The following is a 21,307-nucleotide window of genomic DNA, read 5'->3' as shown; positions in this document are numbered from 1 at the left end:
TGGCAGACTAATCTAAAGTACATCACCTTTCGAGTCTTCTTTGAATCTAAATATTCTATTCCAATAGACTTCCCTATTGCAGGCTAAATGAAAAATAAAATGAAAAATAAAAATAAGATGCAATAAAAAAAACTAATCATTGTAGGATCAGAAATCATCTAGCCCACTTCCTTTAACTTTCAAAGGATTTTTCTATGCTTATTCTACCATACTGTGGGTGCTGGCTGTTTATATGCACGAAAAGAATATATTCAAGATATGCAAAAGAAATCAGTTCTGGATAATGAAGAGTTCACCATACCAAAAAAAAAAAAAGTATCATAAAAATTTTTATAGCTAATTCAGTTTTGAAAACTTGTTTTCAAAGTGTGATTGTCACTGTTCTATGTAGAATTTTTAAAAAAATGAGTAACATGATAAAAGCTGTCAACAGTTTTTTCCTAACAGATTAGGCTTGTCCTTTTAAATTCTTAAAACCTAATCATGAGAGAAGCTAGCAACTTTGTTTGCTGAGCCTTCTTTTTTCTCATTGCTCGGGAGTTTCACTAAGACTGTACCTCTTTTCAGCATTAAAGAATTGAGCAAGAGTCAATAGATTATATTACCAGAAGGAATATTAATTTCTGGAAGACATCAAGATTCCAAAGCTTGCCTTGAAATCATCAGTTAGTCACGTGGCTCAATTGCAACAATTGAGGAAAGCAGGATGGAGCTATCCCATGCCACTAAAAGGCTTAGCATACTAATGGCCCTTTGACACTACCAGCCATTCAGAAATCAGACTTTGTCATGCTGAAGAATAGACCACTCACCCCCAACAGGAAGCATTGGAGAGGCAAACGTGACAGTAATTCCCTGTCAGATGAAACTGAGGTATTGTTTTGGATTCCATCATATGTGAAAAGAATTACCCAGTCATAAATTTAAAATATTCTTTCTTTACCTGCTAGCCACTCCTTGTTAGAGTTAAGTATCTGTAACGGGTTAAGGTTAACAATTTTGAGAATCTAGGTGTTTTTGAGCAGGTTGTGAAAATTGGAATATGTCTACCTGCTACATTTTGATAATTTAAATATTGCTAAAGATTACAACTGTCTAAGGAAAAGTGATCAAGATTCAAGTGTTTTCTACCTTTCCATAGCTAAGAGAAGACAGAAGATTGGTGTGAGAAAATAAAGCAAAGTGGGAAATAATCTGCTTTAGAGTTATTTTTCTCTGTATTTATGCAACTTTAAATGACCTTCTGTTAACATGCAACAAAACACTAGAAACAATTCAGTGGAAAGCCAGCATAAAAACTCAGTAATGGTCCATGGAAACTTGGGGAGGTGGGGAACTCACACATTAACACATCAAAACTAATTTGAAGAGGATTTAATTGATCCGTGGGTTGTCAAAAGAAGACTTCAGCTCCTAAATTACAAGTGGTGTCTGCTCATTACCTTTTTTCTTTTAAAAATAGAGTGCAGAGATATAATCTAGTGTTTCATCTGTTTATATTTATTTATTATTTTCCACTTTCTGTATTCAGTACCTTATTTCGTCCAATTATCTTGTGTCTGAATCATTTTTCAAAAGGGGAAATATTTATTTCAGGGAGATTATCTCTTGTTCCTTGAAAGAGGAAAAAACAGGTTCAAATCAGGGAGACTTCATCAAAGAGAGTTGTAATCCCTATTGTGTCTGTGTATTCTTCCCATCGGTTTAGAGAATGTGATAAATATCTCTTTGAATCAAGCACTGGCATTTACTTTTTCAGGCTCCAACAATTTAAATGTGATGCAAAAATAGGATATTCAGATACAGTAATTTACTACATTGAGTTGCTTTTCAGTGTGAAACACTACTTGTAGTTCTTTTTAAAATGTCCCTTTAAAAGAAAAATGTCCCTTTTTGCTGGAAGTAGATTAATTTTTTTCGATAATTTCGATTTTATAACTACGTTTTTTGGGGAAAAGAAAAATAAAACAAGATCATTCTTTGTGATCCAACACATTTCACTGAACCCAAGAAATGAATAGTTGAAAAAGAAAAAGAAGCCTTTTAAAGTTTCGTTTAGCACGGAAAACCTTCCCCAAGATCCTCAGCTCCAGCTACATCCTCTCACAAAAAGCTATTTTAGAGTTTTTGAACAGTGACTGGTTTATAACAATATAGAATTTATTTTTCTTCATTGCTCAGTTCCCACAAGTTCTTAAAAGATTAATTTTAAAATTGTAATTTGGTTGTCCTGATCCTCTTGCCAAGTTCCACATGGTTTTAATTTAATGTTCCCCAATTGGTATCTTTATTACTCCATGCTCCTCTCGTGTTGAGGTATACTGGGTCATTATAGCTTTCTTTTCTAAATAAAAAGAGTGATAAAAGTCATGAATAGATCTGAAATGACCAAAATGTTTTATTTAAAGTTTTTCTTTTCTTAATTTCAAAGACTATAAGGGCAGTGTTCTTAAGGGAGGGGAAAAAATGTATATTTTAAGGGATAACATTATCCAGGAAGATAGATACATGTCATAAATTTTGTTTTGTTGTCCTGTAAGAGAAGGAAAAAAACACCTTATTTTAAAATTAAAGTTGATATTGTGATATTTATGAAAACTGTGGCTTACTCATTTTCTAGTAAGCATCTGTAAACATTTAAAATTTTACAAAATATTTGTAATAAAGGAAAAATATTGTCAAAATACCCATTAGATTACGAGATACACAGTTTTTTGGGATAAAAAATTTATTTCAGCTTTATCCTTGATTTTTTTGATATGTTGAAATGAGTTCTTAGTAACTATGTTTTGCTGACCTTACCAGTCTATAATTGACTTTTTAAAATATTTTCTTTTTAGAACTTGGATGTACAAGAGAACTGGTAAAATGAACATTTTAAAAATTCTGATCGAATGCATTCTGTGACATTCTATCCTGTGTTTTCCTTCCTTGTTCTGTGATTTCCATCAGGTGCCCAGGCACCCTGGGCAAAGTTAAGGGCTTCATTTCACAAGAGAAACTGTTCTCAGTGACACCCACTCTGAGTACTGTGCTTTCAGTACTGACTTTCTTTTCTGCTGGGATGATTTACCCCACCCCTCAGCCCACCCAGCACTTGACCCAAAAGAAAAATGTGGCCAGTCTCTTCTTGGAGTACCAATTTTACTCTAGGATATATACATTGAAACCTCATTTGACATTAAAATTATAGATATATGATGGAATACAATTCAAAACTCATAATGTTTTATTTCAAACATAAGATGTCAAAGAAACTTCAAGACTGTGAGAGAGCCTGCCAGGTTCTTCATTCTGCAGTTAGGGTGCTTAAGCAGAAAAGTGTGAGAAACACTGAATTAACACTCAGAAAGGTGCCATTCTTTTTTTTTTTTTTTCCTATCCCTGGCTTAATAGTAGTTTTCTGTACATACCATTCTCTTCGATGAGTTTCCCTTATCCAAATTCTTCTATCTCTGAAAAAAACCCGGGGCTCTGAAGCCGGGACTTTTGAACAAGAGAAGATCTGGAACCAGAATGAATTCTATTGAAATCCAAACTGAGGGATGAATGGTGTTTCAAGGGCATTGCATTACTTAGTGACACGGAGGGAAGTAATATTGTTATTATTGTTTTTCCTTTTAAAAACTGAAAATGTTTTCATACTTCTCAGTGTATTTGTTTATTTAGGAAAAAAAACCCAACAATATCCAGAAAGAAAAAGAAGGAACTAAAATTCACCCCAGGTCTTATCAACCTGAGATTAATGTTGTCCATTGAACAAAATATTTATTCAAAGCTCACTCATTGTATGACAGAGATATCTTTCTACACACACACACAGAATTTACATAAATAGAGACGTACCATACATGCTGTTCTGTACTTGATTTTTTTGTTATAAAAAGTATGTCACAGACAACTATGTCCATATCATCATCTAATCATTTTTAATCATCAGATGACTTTAATCATTTTTAATAGTTGTCTAGTATTTCTTTATGCAGTGCTAGACTATTTACTTAATTCTTGTTGTTATGGCCTTTCTTAATTTCTAATCCCTACACCAATCTTTTGAGACTGAAGCTTTCTCGAGTTTATTCCAAAAATAAATAGTTCTGTCATTTCATGATTTTTTTTCATTTCATGATTTTTTGACTGAAGAATGCAAGAGACAGTCCTTGTACATATTTATGAGCTTATATATTCATATATGAATGTATGTTTGCAATATGTATGTAGGCTTGACATATGTATGTACTTATTTTTGCCATATTTATTTTTAAGTATTTAAAATTATCCTCTCCATGGATTATGAAAAGAAAACAAATAGCTTTACCAATCCATCAAATAATAGGTTATTTGCAAATCAAGCCTACGTAAGCTTTCTACTTACAACACAGTTATTTCCTTTGATGGATGTGTTTCCGAACCGTAACCACTGTCTTGAGGGTGAGTCCACCTAACTGGATCTTAATTCTCAGAAAAAATGCACAACTTCAGCATTGTCTTCCTTGGTTATTCTTGTCCCTTTCTTTGTGCTTCATCTTCTCATGGAGTTAGTCACCCAAACTGAATTTCCTCTGGGGAAACTGTATGCACATTTTCTGCATAATCTCTTGAGGTTAAAGGCTTTGAGGATCTTTGTACATAATGGAAGAGGGAGTCCTTTGACTACAATTGTCTTAATCCTTAAGATGTTTTGTGTGTAGTGAATGGGGAAGCCATCATTTCTTCTAAGGCTTCCTGAGACAGAATCTGCAAGATATTTGCTTCTTGGTGATTTTATTGAGTAATGCATTGAAAGGATGAAGTTAATAATTACTAAATAAGCACATGCTAAACAAGCTCTCTGTAACTGTATTTTAAGGTTAATTGGTGCCCTCAGGTTATATCTAATTATATGTGACAACATTTCATAATGAAAAAGACATTTGTCTCATTGAACGAAGTAATTTCTTTAGTTGATGATACGAGTTGAACACATTACTCCTGCCTGGATTTGGCACATTTAAAAAATTTCTTATTGTAGAGGAAATTTTATTTTTTCACCCTATTTTACATAGAGGTAGCCTTTTGCTTAATAATTATTTTGTTCCTGATATCTTGATCTTACATCAGAGTTCATACAGGAGTCTGTTATAAATGGAATCATAAAGTAATTTCATGCTGTATGTAGCTAGATTTAACATAGAGTCAAAGGAACAGTCTCTCCTTTGTTTCTTTAATTGTTCCCAAAAGAAAATTCATAGACTCACATCTCTCCTCCAGTTACTTAACCTGCAGAACATTGTCAAATATAATTGATATATTTAAGAACTTGGAAGCCCAATGGAGATATTGGATTTCTCTTTCTAGAATACCTTTCTTTTTTTTTTTTTAAGAGACTTTTATATTTCTCTAGAGTGCAACTGCTTGCCTTTAGGTAATAAAATGAACAAGGTGACTTCTGGAGTCTGCTTTAGACACTCCAGGGTGTCCTAGCAGAGCATACCAGCTTTACTTATTTCTCTCCTATTTTTAATTTTCTCCAGAGATAGATTAACCCCAGCACATTAAACAGGGGATTACTCAAAAATCCCAAGTTTGATTTCCAGAGTCTATGTTTTTATTCTGTCTTGCTTTAGTTGTGGAAATATAGACAAATAGGATTTGAAATATTTTATTTTAATTTTTTTTAAAGATTTTATTTATTTATTTGACAGAGAGAGATCACAAGCAGGCAGAGAGGCAGGCAGAGAGAGAGGAGGAAGCAGGCTCCCCGTTGAGCAGAGAGCCCGATGCGGGGGTCGATCCCAGGACCCTGAGATCATGACCTGAGCCGAAGGCAGCGGCTTAACCCACTGAGCCACCCAGGCGCCCGGATTTGAAATATTTTATTTTATTTTATTTTATTTTATTTTATTTTATTTTTTTAAAGATTTTATTTATTTATTTGACAGAGAGAGATCACAAGCAAGCAGAGAGGCAGGCAGAGAGAGGAGGAAGCAGGCTCCCTGCTGAGCAGAGAGCCCGATGCGGGGCTCGATCCCAGGACCCTGAGATCATGACCTGAGCCGAAGGCAGCGGCTTAACCCACTGAGCCACCCAGGCGCCCCCGGATTTGAAATATTTTAGAAAGTAATTCACAAATCTTCTATGGCTGGTCATGTATTCCTTCATTGTGACTCAAACTCCAATCTACATTTCCTAGGATTAAACTCGAAAAAAAACTTAAATGACTATTAAACTAATGCATGCTTACATAAAATATTTTAAGGACATAGATAAGTAGGAATAACTATGCCCATAATACTATCATCCAGAGATAACCATGATAGGCATTTTGATGATTTTTTTCCTTTTCTCCATATGCATATAAATTTGTATGCATATATGTGACTCTTCTGTTTATCCATATTTAAATATATTTTCTAAGACGGATTCCTAGATGTGAGATTATTAGATAAGAGAAGAATTTTTTTAAAAGGTTTTTTTTTTTTTTAAGATTTTATTTATTTATTTGACAGAGAGAAATCACAAGTAAGCAGAGAGGCAGGCAGAGAGAGAGGAGGAAGCAGGCTCCCTGCTGAGCAGAAAGCCCGATGCGGGGCTCGAACCCAGGACCTGGGATCATGACCTGAGCCGAAGGCAGCGGCTTAACCCACTGAGCCACTCAGGCACCCCCATAAAAGGTTTTATTTTTTAATAACCTTTTCACTCAATGTGGGGATCAAACTTAGAACCCCAAGATCAAAAGCCACATGCTTCACTGCCTGAGCCAGCCAGGCACCCACAGAATGAATATTTTTAGTGGTGTTAAGTCCTATCACATTGTTCTGAACAGATATGTAACAATTGATAGTTTCACCAGATGTGTATGAGTGTGCCTCCTGTTCTCTTGGGTCACTTGCCTACATTGAATATTCATTCTCACTAAAGCTAATTTTGTAAGTATAGTGGGTTGAATGGTGGTCCCCCCCCGAAAACATAAATCTACACTCTAATATCTGGAGTCTGTGAATATTGACTTATGTGGCAAAAGACAGGATTAAAGATTTTGAGAAGAGGATTTATCCTGGATTCTCCAGGTAGGCCTTAGGTGCAAGCATGTGTATTTTTTTTTATTAGTTTGTTTGCGTTTTAAAAATTTGATTTATTTATTTGAGAGATAGAGAATTTGAGAGTGAGTGTATATATGGTGTTCGGGGGAGGGACAGAGGGAGAGGGACAAGCAGACTCCCCACTGAGCAGGGAGCCTAACCCATCCCAGGATCCTGAGAACATGACCTGAGGCAAGGCACATGCTTAACAACTGAGTCACCTAGGCGCCCCATGTGTATTTTTATAAGGGACAGGCAGAGGAAGTTTTGAGGCAGACACACAGAGAAGAAGACAATGCAAAGAAGGAAACAGAGATTGGAGTGATGAGGACACAAACCCATGGATGCTGCGCCAGCAGTCTCCAAGGATGGAAGATGTAAGGAGCAGATTTTCCCTGAAGCTCTCAGAGAATGTGGCTTTGCCAACACCTTGATTTTGAACTTCTGGACTACAGAATTGTAAGAATTTATTTCTATTATTTTAAGCCACCAAGTTTTGGTGATTCTTTATAGTAGTCACAGGAGATGAATACAACAAGTAAAAATCATATTTCGGGGTCACCTGGGTGGCTCAATCTGTTAAGTGTCTGCCTTGGGCTCAGGTCATGATCCCAGAGTCTTGGGATTGAGCCCTGCATTGGGCTCCCTGCCTTCTTCTCCCTCTCCATTTGCCCTCTGATTGTGTTCTCTCTCCCACAAGCCCCCGGCTGTGTTCTCTCTTTCTCTCTCAAATAAATAAATAAAGTGTTTTTTAAAAATCATATTGGGGTGCCTGGGGGCTCAGTCATTAAGCATCTGCCTTCAGCTCAGGTCATGATCCCAAGGTTCTAAGATCGAGCCCCGCATTGGGTTCTCTGCTGGGCGGGAAGCATACTTATCCCTCTCCCACTTCCCCTGCTTGTATTCCCTCTTTCACTGTGTCTTTCTCTGTCAAATAAATAAATAAAATCTTTAAGAAATTTTTTAAAAATAAAACAAACTTAAAAAGACATATTTCAATGTTGCTTTCATCTTCATTTCCCTCCCCAAAGACATGGTTATTTTATTTTTACATTTTTTGTTTTATTATTACTATTATTTTAAAAATTTTTATTAAAAAAAATGTTTAAGTAATCTCTACACACAGCGTGGGGCTCAAACTCATGACCGGAAGACCAATAGTCTCCTGCTCTACCAACTGAACCAGTCAGGTGCCCCACACATGGCTATTTTAAATTCTATTTATTTGATGAATAATAAGGCTGGAAGAAGCTGAACATAAAGCAGAAAAGAGAGGAACCAGTTTGGAGGCTGCTCCAGTAATTTAGAAGAGAAAAACACCATGGTTTAAAAAAGACAGTGGAGTGAGGATAAAGAGAACAGACTGGGGAAACGGCGGATGTTTTAAAAAGGCAGGCCCTAGTGATTGATTATATAAGACTGTGAAGAGGGAGGAGATGAGGATAATGAGCAACTGGGTGAATGACTGTGCCATTTACTGTGATAGAAAATGTGGATGGGGAGAAGCAGGTTTGGAGGGAAAGTAATGAGTTCAGTTAGAATGGCTTAAGGTGCATGTGAGACATACATGTAAACATGTCTAGGGGGCTGCTGGCTCTGGGGCTAGGGCTCAGGACAGAGATCTTGGCTAAAGCCATACATCTGTAGGTCATCAGCATTTTGAAGCTACCCACAGGTATGAGACTTTTTTAGAGAGAGTGTTCAGGGTATGCAACAAAGAAAGCCTGGAACAGAGCCCTGAGGAACAACATAAAAGAGATGTTCAGAGAAAGAGAATCTTAAGAAACTGAAAGAGTAACAGAGGCAAATCGGAGAAGGGTGGTTTTTGTTTGTTTGTTTTTTTAAAGATTTTATTTATTTATTTGACAGAGAGAGAGATCACAGGTAGGCAGAGAGATGGGGAGAAGCAGGCTCCCTGCTGAGCAGAGAGCCCGATATGGGTCTCGATCCCAGGACCCTGAGATCATGACCTGAGCCCAAGGCAGAGGCTTAACACACTGAGCTACGCAAGCACAGTGAAGAGTGGTTTTTGAAGCCAGAGTGATCAACAGCATTAGGCTGGCAAGAGGACAGCTTAGAGCAACTTCAGAATCTGCCCCAGCTTTTAGGCTGAGAACAAGACCTTCCTGGACAGCCTATAGGTAATGATGGAGTATGACAAGAACATCAGGTAAGTCAGGGCCTTTCTGCCTAGCACAGGACTTTTTTTTTTTTTTTTAATTAATATATAATGTATTATTTGTTTCAGGGGTACAGGTCTGTGATTCATCAGTCTTACACAATCCACAGCACTCACCATAACACATACCCTTCCCAATGTCCATCACCCAGCCACCCCAACCATCTCACCCCCATCCCCTCCAGCAACCCTCTGTTTGTTTCCTGAGATTAAGAGTCTCATACTCTCTCTCTGGTTCAGTCTTGCTTAATTTTCCCCTCCCTTCCCCTATGATCCTGTTTTGTTTCTCAGTTTCCTCAGTGAGATCATATGATAATTGTCTTTCTCTGACTGACTTATTTCACTTAGCATAATACCCTCTAGTTCCATCCGTGATTTTGCAAATGGCAAAAAATTTTTTTGATGGCTGCATAGTATTCCATTGCATATATATAACACATCTTCTTTAACCATTCATTTGTTGATGGACATCTAGGCTCTTTCCATAGTTTGGCTATTGTGGACATTGCTGCTATAAACATTTGGGTGCACATGCCCTTTTGAATCACTACGTTTGTATCTTTAGGGTAAATACCCAGTAGGGCAATTGCTGAGTCATAGGGTAGCTCTATTTTCAACTTTTTGAGGAACCTCTGTGCTGTTCTCCAGAGTGGCTGCACCAGCTTGCCTTCCCACTAATGGTGTAGCAGGGTTCCACTTTCTTGGCATCCTTGCCAACACCTGTCATTTCCTGACTGGTTTATTTTAGCCTTTCTGACTGGTGTGAGGTGGTATCTCACTGTGGTTTTGATTTGTATTTCCCTGATGGTGAGTGATTTTGAGCACTTTTTCATGTGTCCATTGGCCATTTAAATGTCTTCTTTGCAGGGGCGCCTGGGTGGCTCAGTGGGTTAAAGCCTCTGCCTTCGGCTCAGGTCATGCTCCTGGGGTCCTGGGATCAAGCCCCGCATCCGGCTCTCTGCTCAGCAGGGAGCCTGCTTCCCCCTCTCTCTGTGCCTGCCTCTCTGCCTACTTGTGATCTCTATCTGTCAAATAATAAATAAATAAATAATCTTAAAACAAAACAAAAATGTCTTCTTTGCAGAAATGTTTGTTCATGTCTTCTGCCCATTTCTTGATTGGATTCTTTGTTCTCTGGGTGTTGAGTTTGATAAGTTCTTTATAGACTTTGGATACTAGCCCTTTATCTGATATGTCATTTGCAAATATCTTCTCCCATTCTGTCGGTTGTCTCTTGGTTTTGTTGATTATTTCCTTTGCTAGCACAGGGCTTTTTTTTTTAAATATTTTAAAGATTTTATTTATTTATTTGACAGACAGAGATCACAAGTAGGCAGAGAGGCAGGCAGAGAGAGAGGGAGAAGCATACTCCCTGCTGAGCAGAGAGCCCGATATGGGACCCCATCCCAGGACCCTGAGATCATGACCTGAGCTGAAGGCAGAGGCTTTAACCTACTGAGCCACCCAGGCGCCCCAAACACAGGGCTTTTTTAAGGAGCAATTTTTGCCCTAGAGCTTCCTGTTGAATTGACTGAGACTCTTTCAGATTTGCATCACTATCTGAATGCTTTCCATACTCATATCTGGCTTCCTCCCCCTTTCACAGTACATAGGCACTGTTCCTAAATAAACCTCTTGCACTCTTTCCTCTGTCCACCTTTGACATGTGAGCTCACAAAAATTTCCATGAAATTAAAGGAAATGAAGGTAGCTGAAGAATAAATGCACAGTAGAGTTTAAGACCTTTAATAGTGAAGAGGGAGGGGATAGAAACTGGAAGGGGACTCAAGCCAATAGGGACTTCTTATTAAGATGGGACAGGCATGACCCATTTCATTCTGATAACTTGGAGTGAGTGGAAAGGAAAGGGAGATTGGCCAAGATCCCTGAGAAAAGTGAAAGGATGGAATCCTGAGCATAGTGGGATGGATTCAGCTGAGACAGAAGGAGAAACCACTCTTCCATCATGAGAGAAGGGAAGAAAGGAAGGATGTGCAGGAATGTTTGCAGATGCTGGAGTGGTTGAGACCATCTGCTGAGAAGGAAGGCAGAGGTGATAGACTGCAAGTTCAAGAAAAACTTAGAGGGTACATTGTAATTGTGTTATAGGATGGTTAACCGTGAAGCACTAGATGCCTTCCAATTTCCACAAGGACTAGATAGATGGGAGTATTCACAACCACCACTTGTATTAATGGTGGAAAGATGACCCACTGGAGTTGGAATATTGAGAGGACAAGGTAACAAAGGGACTATTTATAAAGATCTGGGCAGCGTATAAGGGAAACAGGAAGATGAAGTGCAACGCCCCAAGACTGGTAATTACTAGCCATCCCACGACTAACGTGGGGAAAAGAAGAAAAAATTACTAGAACTCAAGAGACTGAGAAAGCTGTGTGGAGAGGCTGGGTTTTAGGACAGGAACTTTTGATAGGATAGGCAATGTAGACATTCATAGGGACCCACAAGTAGGGAGCCAGGAGAATAAACACTTAGACCTATTGCTCCTTAATCCTTTCCATCTGTTTCTGGGCCACTCCCAACCAGAAGCCAGAGAGCAAAGGAATCTGTGTTGTGGTTCCCAACAGATCAGTCTCCTTGGAACACATCAGGGTGGAGAAGGCTGAATCTGGAGGATTATGATGTGCCCTATATTAAAATGTACCATAAAGCTACCAATAAAAAAAGTGTGTTATTGGCTCACAAACATGTTTATAGAAAAAGCTGGTGAGTCTAGAAATAGGACAAAGTATATATACATGTATTTATTATACAGTAAAATTGTATTCAAATCAGTAAAACAGAAGATGAATTATTTACCAAATGATACTTTACCAGTTGGCTAGTGATTTGGAAAAGATAACTCAGGGCCACCTGGGTGGCTCAGTTGGTTAAGCATCTGACCCTTGATTGATCTCAGCTTGGGTCTTGATCTCAGGGTTGTGAGTTCCAACCCCACATTGGGCTCCATGTTGGGTGTGGAGTCTATTAAAAAAAAAAAGATAAGTTAAATCCTTACTTTTAGTTCCCTATAAACCTAAAGATAGATCAATGATTTAAATGTAAAAGAACTTGAAGAAGAGGATGAGAGGTGAAAGGAAAAAAAAAAGAAGAAAATATAGGTGTCCATTTTTTAAAAAAGATTTTATTTATTTATTTGACATAGAGAGAGAAGGATCACAAGTAGGCAGAGAGGCAAGCAGAGAGAAGAGAGGGAGAAGCAGGCTCCCCATCAAGCAGAGAGCCTGATGCGGGGCTCGATCCCAGGACCCCGTGATCATGACCTGAGCCAAAGGCAGAGGCTTCTCTGAGAGGCTTTACCCACTGAGCCACCCAGGTGCCCCAGTTGTCCATATTTATATTACATTATTCAGATATTATCAAAGAAACTAGAAACATATTAAATTTTAAAACATCGTCATGGTAAAGAATACTGTAAAAAAGCTGAAAAATGAATTTAAAAATAGGAAAAATTCACAACTCATCATAATGTACAAATGAATAAATCTATAAAAAATAACAATTCAAAAAAAATCAGTGATAGGTTTTAACAAGCCAGTGGTACATGAAAAAACACAACTGGTGGGGCACATGGGTGGCTCAGTCGGTTGAGCACCCAACTCTTGATTTCAGCTCAGGTCATAATCTCAGGGTCATGATATCTAGCCCGAATCAGGCTCTGTGCTTAGCAGGAAGTCTGCTTAAGGCTCTCTATCCCTCTTATTCTGGCCCTCCCAACCCCACCCCCTGTGTGCACACACACTCTCTCTCACACATAAATAAATAAATCTTTAAAAAAAGGAAAAACAAAAACACAATTGGTAAATAAAAATGAAAATACAGGGGTGCCTGGGTGGCTCAGTGGGTTGGGCTTCTGCCTTCGGCTCAGGTCATGATCTCAGGGTCCTGGGATTGAGCTCTGCATTGGGCTCTCTGCTCAGCAGGGAGCCTGCTTTCCCTCTCTCTCTGCCTTCCTCTCTGCCTACTTGTGATCTCTCTGTCTATCAAATAAATAAATAAAATCTTTAAAAAAAAGAGAAAACACACTGAACTTTTTTAACAGACAATGTAATTAAAAACAATTATAAATATAATTCCCACATCTATAAAATTTTAAAACATTGAAATGACTGACCTGTTATTATTGTAGGAAGGGAAGGACAACATATCCTCTAATTCCCTGTGAATATATACATCAATACAATTCTCCTTTAAGGCAAATTGACACAATTTATCAAAACATAAAAAATGTACATCACCTTTGACCCACCAATCTCGCTTCTAGAGTCTAGTCCAAGGGGTAATTGTACAAGTGCAAAATGATGTAACTATTAGAATGCCCATTTCTGATTGTGTGTGTGTGTGTTTAGCCTCTTCCCAATCCATTAATATGGAATTGGACAAGAAAATTAGGGCACAATTCTATAGTGGAATGTTCTGTGACCATTAAAATTAATATGTTTCTATATCAATTATGTGAAAATATACCCACAAGATTCTATGAAAAAGACACACATATAGAATAATTCCATTTATTTAGAATTGATTACTAAACATACTAATCTGGACTCATAATGTCTGGAAAGATAGTCACAAAATTGTTAGTAGCAGTTATCATTAGGTGTTGGTATCTTGGGTGGTTTTCTTACTTGTTTTTTTTTCTGTCCTCTGGATTTTTAAAGTGAATAGGTATAATTTTACCATGTATATCTATGTAGATACAGCTATGGTTATTTTTTTTTCTTTAAGATTTTATTTATTTATTTAAGAGAGTGAGAGGGCAAGCATGGGGAGAGGGAGGGGCAGAGGGAGAGGGAGAAGCAGACTCCCCACAGAGCAGGGAGCCAGAGGTGGGGCTCGATCCCAGGATCCTGGGATCATGACGTGAACCGAAGGCAGATGTTTAACTGACTGAGCCATCCAGGTGCCCCGCTATAGTTATTTTTATGTATAATAAAGGAAGGAATGAAATAGCTTATGTGAAGACTAGAAGCAGTTGTTATGCAGAGAATACAGAATTTCAGGAAATACTGACAGTCCAGGCAAAATGGATATCATACATTTATGTCACCAATATTAGCGATGATGTGGTATTCTCCAGTAGAGCTCAGTGTCTCTACAGCCTAACTTCTAAAAATTCTTCTTTGAGGGGTGTCTTGCTGATTCAGTCAAAAGAGCATGTGACTCTTGATTTGGGGACATGAGTTTGAGCCCCATGTTGTGTGTAGAGATTACTTAAAAAAAAAAAATTCTCCTTTGAATACTAAGAGCTGATCTCATGAACTCAGATTACAGAGTGTTACTATAATTCATAGTATAAAAAACATGGAGAACAAGATGGATGGAAATTAACTATAAGACAGGAAGAGGAAGGAGAAAGTTTTATACAATGGGAGGAAAGGGGACAGATTTGGAAGGAATGCAACCAGAGAGACAAGCAGAATTGGATCCTTAAAGATGGACTTGGTGAGTCATCATTCTGGGCTTTAGGCAAAGGAGGGTGTGTCAAGATGATAGAACTTGAGGAGGAATCTAAGCACCTCCAGGCGTGTTGTCTGACTCATTGCTTTATCTATCATAGCTCTGGAATGGTAATTCAGCAAAGTCCTGGGATATTATCCATAGCCTGTGACCTTCATGAGCTACTTAGTGGTATGATGGAGAGATGCTCAAGGATTTTCCGAGTTCTACACCCAATTCCAAAGTGGATGTGTTGTGGGGGAGTTCCCCACATCACCAAGCAAACAATTCTCAGACATAGCTGCGTGTCCTACAATTCAACTCAATTCTAAGATTATCTCCCCAGAGATTAGTGTCAGATTCTCCAGGTTAAGGGTTCAGTCCTACAAGACTGTCCTGTCCCAATTCTCTTACTCCCCACCTTCTGCCGAATTCAGACGCCAACTGAAGGTCTAGGTTGTTACCTGAGCTTTCTGACCAAATGACTATGCATTGGGGATTCCCATGACCCCCTCCTTGGATTTAATTAATTTGCTAGAATGGCTCACACAACTCAGAAAAATACTTTACTTACTAGATTACCCTTTAATTGTAAGGGATGTAGCCCAGCCAGATGGAAGAGAAGCATAGGGCAAAATATGAAAGATATGAGGAAGGACTCAGAGCTTCCACACCCTCTCCAAGCAGGCCACTCTCATCCTGGAAACATTCCAAATCCTGTCCTTTTGGCCTTATTTATGGAGGTTTCGCTACATAAGCACAATTGATTTAATCACTGGCCATTGATAACTGATTCAACCTCCAACCCCATTCTCTCCTCAGGGGGTGTTGGGGGGTGGGACCTAAAGTTCTAACCCTCTAATCACAGGGTTGGTCCTCCTGGCAACCAGCCCCTATCCTTAGGTGAAGTTCCAAAGTTACCTAATTAACATAACAAGAGACACCTGTATCTGCTCTCCGCACAGGAAATTTCAAAGCTTTTAGAACCTCTGCGTCAGAAATGGGGATGAAGATCGAATACATATGTCTTATTATAAATCCCAATATTGATTAAAGTGATCTGGTTGAGAAAAGAAAGCTGGAGTTGGTGGAGACATTATATAAGCAGAGGCCATAATGGAGATGATGGTAGTCATCAGTAGTAGTAGCCGTGCAAGACCAGAGACAATCAACCACTGCACTGGAGAGAGAAGACTCAGAACAGTGCTGTCCAATGAAATATAATGCAAGCTATACATGTAACTTAAAGTTTTCTAGTAGCCACATTGAAAAGGTAAAGAAAGAAAAAAAAGGTGAAATTAATTCTAATAGTTAACATACTGAGTTTACTGATCCAGTCAGTAGAGCATGCAACTCTTGATCCCAGGGTCGTGAGTTCAGGCCCCACTGTGTGCCTAGAGGGAGCTTAAAAAAAAAAAAACAAGAAAAAAAAAAAAACCCAACCTAGTTAACATACAGTTGACCCTTGCACAACATGGGTTTGAACTGTGTAGATCAAGTTATATTAGAATTTTTTCTAAAAGATTTTATTTATTTGATAGAGAGAGAGAGAGAGAGAGAGATTAAGAGAAGGGGCAGAGGGAGAAGCAGACTCTCTGCAGAGCAGGGAGCCCAAGGCAGAACTCAATCCCAGGAACCTGGGATCATGACCTGAGCTGAAGGCAGCTGCTTAACCAACTGAGCCACCCAGTCGCCCCTATATCAGATTTTTAAAAAAATATAGTATAGTGTTGTAAATGTATTTTCTCTTCTTTTTCTTAACATTTTCTTTTTTCTAGCTTACTTCATGGTAAGAATACAGTATATGATACATATAATCTACAAAATATGTGCTAATCTACTATTTATTTTATTAGTAAGGCTTCTGGTCAGCTGTATTAGTAGTTCAGTTTTGGGGGAATCCAAAGTTATACTCGGATTTTCAACTGTGTTGGGGGTCAGCCCCCCTTGCTCCTGCATGTTCAAAGGTCAATTGTATCTTATTTAATCTAATATATCCAAAATAGTTTTTAGAAAAAAAATTTTTTTAAGATTTTATTTATTTATTTGACAGAGATCACAAGTAGGCAGAGAGGCAGGCAGGGGGGTGGGGGAAGCAGGCTCCCCGATGAGCAGAGAGCCCGATGCGGGGCTCAATCCCAGGACCCTGAGATCGTGACCTGAGCCGAAAGCAGAGGCTTTAACCCACTGAGCCACCCAGGCGCCCCTAGAAAAATATTTTTAAATTTTTTTATTTTTTAAGTAATCTTTACACCCAGCATGGGGCTCAAAACTCCAACGCCAAGATCAAGAGTGGCATGGTCTATCCACTGAGCCAGCCAAATTATTTTCATTTCAGCTTGTAATCAACATAAAAAAAATGAGAATTTATATGTGTGTGTGTGTGTGTGTGTGTGTGTGTGTGTGTATATAGAGAGAGAGATAGAAAAGTGTATATGTGTGTGTATATATTTATATATATATATATATATATATTTTTTTTTTTTTTTAACATTCTAAGCCTTTGAAAGTCCATGTGTGGTTCACATTTATAGCATATAATGCAGCCTCACCACATTTCAAGTCCTCAGTGGTCACATGTGGCTGGTGACTACTGTGTTGGACAACACAGATAAAGAGACACTGAAGGCCCTTTTCTCTTCCGCCATCATAAACACATACTCTACTCAGAAGCAATCCAGGCAAGGAAGAGGGGTGAAGGGACCCTTCCAACAAGAAGAAATATCTGATAGGGAGTTAAAACTAGGGATTAAGGGACTTTTAACAAGAGGAACCCTTAATTTTAAGTCTAGACACCAAGTTTTTCTTCAATTATCAGTGGCAGTGAGGACTCAAGGACAAGATGAGATCATTCAAAATAAAGAAATGTATGCCTTTTTGCACATCTAACTAATAATACTGGGTACATTTCAGGCCGTATTACAAAGGTTAGAGAACTGTTCTTACTGTGAAGGAACCTAGCCATTATTCAGTGTATTGATGCAATGAATCACCATTTATCACAGTGTATTTAGGCTAGTTCTTCGGAAGTTAAGGCAATATTGCTCGAATCCTCCAGGTGCTTGTAATCTAAAGCCAAGACTACCTATAACAAGTCATGGGTGTTGGGAAGGGGGTTTCTTGTGTTTTCTTCCTTCCTCTCTCTCTCTCTCTTTCTTTCTTCCTCCAAGATTTTATTTATTTATTCGTCAGAGAGACAGAGTCACAGACAGGGAGAGCAGCAGACAGAGAGAGGAGCAGACTCCCCATGGAGCAGGGAGCTGGATGCCTGGCTCCATCCCAGGGTCCAGAAATGATCATGACCTGCCCTGAAGGCAGAGGCTTAACTGACTGAGCCACCTAGACGTCCATAAGCTGGTTTCTTTACTGTGTTGCACTCAACAGGTTGGCTCTTTTCTGTCTTTACTTCTTCTTTTTTTTTTTTTTTGACTGGCTGTTTAGAATTTATTTTCCACTTGGTGCAAACACATGGTTACAGGGTGTCAGGAAGGCTTACATGCGGCTTCGATATTAAAGAGTGGGGTTCTTCAGCTTCCTTTTTTGGTGTTTTGCTCTTTTGATATAAAAGAACCCAAATGTGTCTGCTTGCCACAGCCTGCGTAGTCTATGGGGAAGGGAGGGGCTCTAATGAGCCCAGCGGCTCCCAGAGTCTGGTGGCTGGTGGTGGCCACCCAGAATTGGAGCTTGGTGTTGGCTTTGCCAGGCTGACCACCAGGCTAACTTCCCACGGCTACACAAGTTATCGTTCCACGCCTGGAGAGATTCTGAGCATTCTGGTGACTCCAACACTGTAGCTGTGAACGGGAAAGTAGACTTTCCAAGAAGCTCGCCCACTAGTGCTAGGGCACGGGGTGGCTCTGGGGAGACCAGGGTGGTGAGGGATGTCTTCCCTAGGATGCGATGCACTTCGTAGGAGCGGTTACTGGGAGTGGAAGGAACCCAGACAGAGCCGATGATAGTTGTGGGTGGGGAGCCACTGGAGGGGATGGTTGCCAAGCTGTACCTTGTGGGCTGGTGGAAGCAAGGTGCACGATCATGGGTGGTGGGGATGGGGACGCTAGGCATGGAGCCCATTTGAAGAGGAGACCACCACGAGCAAGATGTGCACGAGCGCTGCCTTTACTCTTGTTTACTTTTTTTTTTTTTAAAGATTTTATTTATTTGACAGACAGAGATCACAGGTAGGCAGAGAGGCAGGCAGAGAGAGAGGGAGGGAAGCAGGCTCCCTGCTGAGCAGAGACCCCCCCTATGCGGGGCTCCATCCCAGGACCCTGTGATGATGACCTGAGCCTAAGGCAGAGGCTTTAACCCACTGAGCAACCCAGGCACCCCACTCTTGTTATTTTTGACATTCCCCTCTCTAGGATAACTTTATCCTCCCTTCTGAACCTGATTCTATCCAAACTTTATGAACTGATATAAGTTCTGTCCTCATCATGAACTGTGCCTGGACTTGTTCAATTTAAATAGAACTTACTGTGTGGTTTACATTACATGGCTTCTCTCTTAATTATATATCCTTTAGTATTATTTTCTAGTTATTTTCTTTGCAAATTTCTTATCTCACCAGTGAGCTCCCACTCTTCTCATGGGAAGAAACTTTTATTTCTTTTATAGACCTGATGCATTCAGCAAAGTGCTGGGCTTGCTCCGAATCCTCAAAAAATATTTGTGGCTTGAATTGAATCAACTAAGTAGTCTGTGATGGTTTCATTTGAAAAGCCAAATGAAGTCATTTTAATGTAGTCACACTCCCTTAGCTCAGGGATGCATTTATAGAAAGGAGAGTGCTGACTGCAAACAGATAATTATGTGGAATGACATTCTGGGCATTGCATTGGCAATTTTGATTCTTTGAATACCCTGAGTTGAAGAATGCACCTGACCTTGTATTCTCTCAACCACTGTTCAGGAAGCTGTTGGTCATTTCTTCTTAGCGGCAGTGAGGACAAAAGATGGTCACCATCACTAAATGGCTCGGCCTTTTTTTTGTTTGTTTGTTAAATTTTTATTTATTTATTTGACAGACAGAGATCACAAGTAGGCAGAGAGGGAGGCAGGGGGCCGGGGAGGGGAAGCAGGCTTTGCGCTGAGCAGAGAGCTAGATGTGGGGCTCATCCCAGGACCCTGGGATCATGACCTGAGCCGAAGGCAGAGGCTTAACCCACTGAGCCACCCAGGTGCCCCAATGGCTCTGCTTTTTGCCACAGATTTCTTCCACTAGTTTCTAGAAGATATTCATCCTCCTCAGGCATTTTAACATCCAAAATGACTTTTGTGTTTGGCACTTTTGGAGCATCCTAATTTCTACCATTTGCACATCTTTCATCAATGACCACGAGCTGAAACTATTCACTAAAACATGAAATAACAGCTAACTCCCACTTTTTTGCCTTCACTTTTACCATGCTAAAAAGACATATTGCATGCCCATTCAAATGAAGGCAAAGTCAGTAAACTTTATGATGATGTAGGACATATTGACCCATCAGGAGAAAAATGCCTACCAGAGATGTATTCCATGTGCTTTTTGCACATACATATACACGCACACAGGTTTTTAATATGAAATTCTTCAGAAACAACAGCCTTGTAATACACCAGTGCTATTCAAAGCAGTGCTCAAGGAAGTATGCTCCTAGTACTCCGGGGAGTCATGTAGTCCTTCAGGCATGTTGTAAGATAATAAAGATATCTAAATAAGGTTATAGCTTCAGTTCTGATTTTGGAGGATTTTACATAAACTCGAGCTTATCATTTGTTTTTCATCATGGCCTTTTAACTTTTGTAAGGCACATGGCTTGTTCACATGTTTCCCTATCTTGAAAACTTTGATATTCATATTCTGTCATTTAAATCATTTTTATGCTGTTCATTTTTTGTGTGCGTTGAAACAAAAATTCTTTGACCAGAAAGGTTTTTTCCCCCCCTCCCAGAAAGGATTTATACCTTTAAAGATTTTATTTATTTATATGCCAGAGAAAGAGAGAGAACACAAACAGGGAGAACAGGAGGCAGAGGGAGAAGCAAGCTCCCCACTGAGCAAGGAGCCTGATGCGGGACTTGATTCCAGAGCCCTGGGATCATGACCCGAGGCTAAGGCAGACACATAACCAACTTAGCCACCCAGGTGTCCCTTGAAGTTTTGTTTTGAATTTCTCTTCAGTCTAAATAATGTTTTATAACAGTCACTTCTTTTTTTAAAGCTGTCAAAATTAGTCTGGGGGAAAGTGCATACTTTTTTTTTTTAATAGCTCATCCTTCACACATTTCTCAAAACATCAGAAAAACGTGTAAGTATTAAGAAAATATGAGCGTATTTTTTGTTTTGTTTTTGTTTTTTAAGTCTTGATTCTTTGACTGATACTCTTGGAGAACTTAAGTATTAAGACTAGGGTCAACCATGAGGTTGAGGAAAGATGTTTTGTGTGTACAACGAATAGATAAAATGTATTTCATGAAAGCATTGCTAGTTTTAAAATCTTTTTTTTTATAGTCCATAGTTCAGATAAAACTCTGTAGCTATGACCTTCATTTGAATCTGAAGCATGTTAAAAATCAGCACAGAGAGGAGAAGCTCAAGTAAATGTAAACATTTGGTATTTTA

Source organism: Lutra lutra, chromosome 5 (assembly GCF_902655055.1).
Source record: "Lutra lutra chromosome 5, mLutLut1.2, whole genome shotgun sequence".
In the NCBI taxonomy this organism is placed as follows: domain Eukaryota; kingdom Metazoa; phylum Chordata; class Mammalia; order Carnivora; family Mustelidae; genus Lutra; species Lutra lutra.
The sequence above is the reverse complement of the archived record's forward strand: the minus strand, read 5'-3'. Positions refer to the sequence as shown.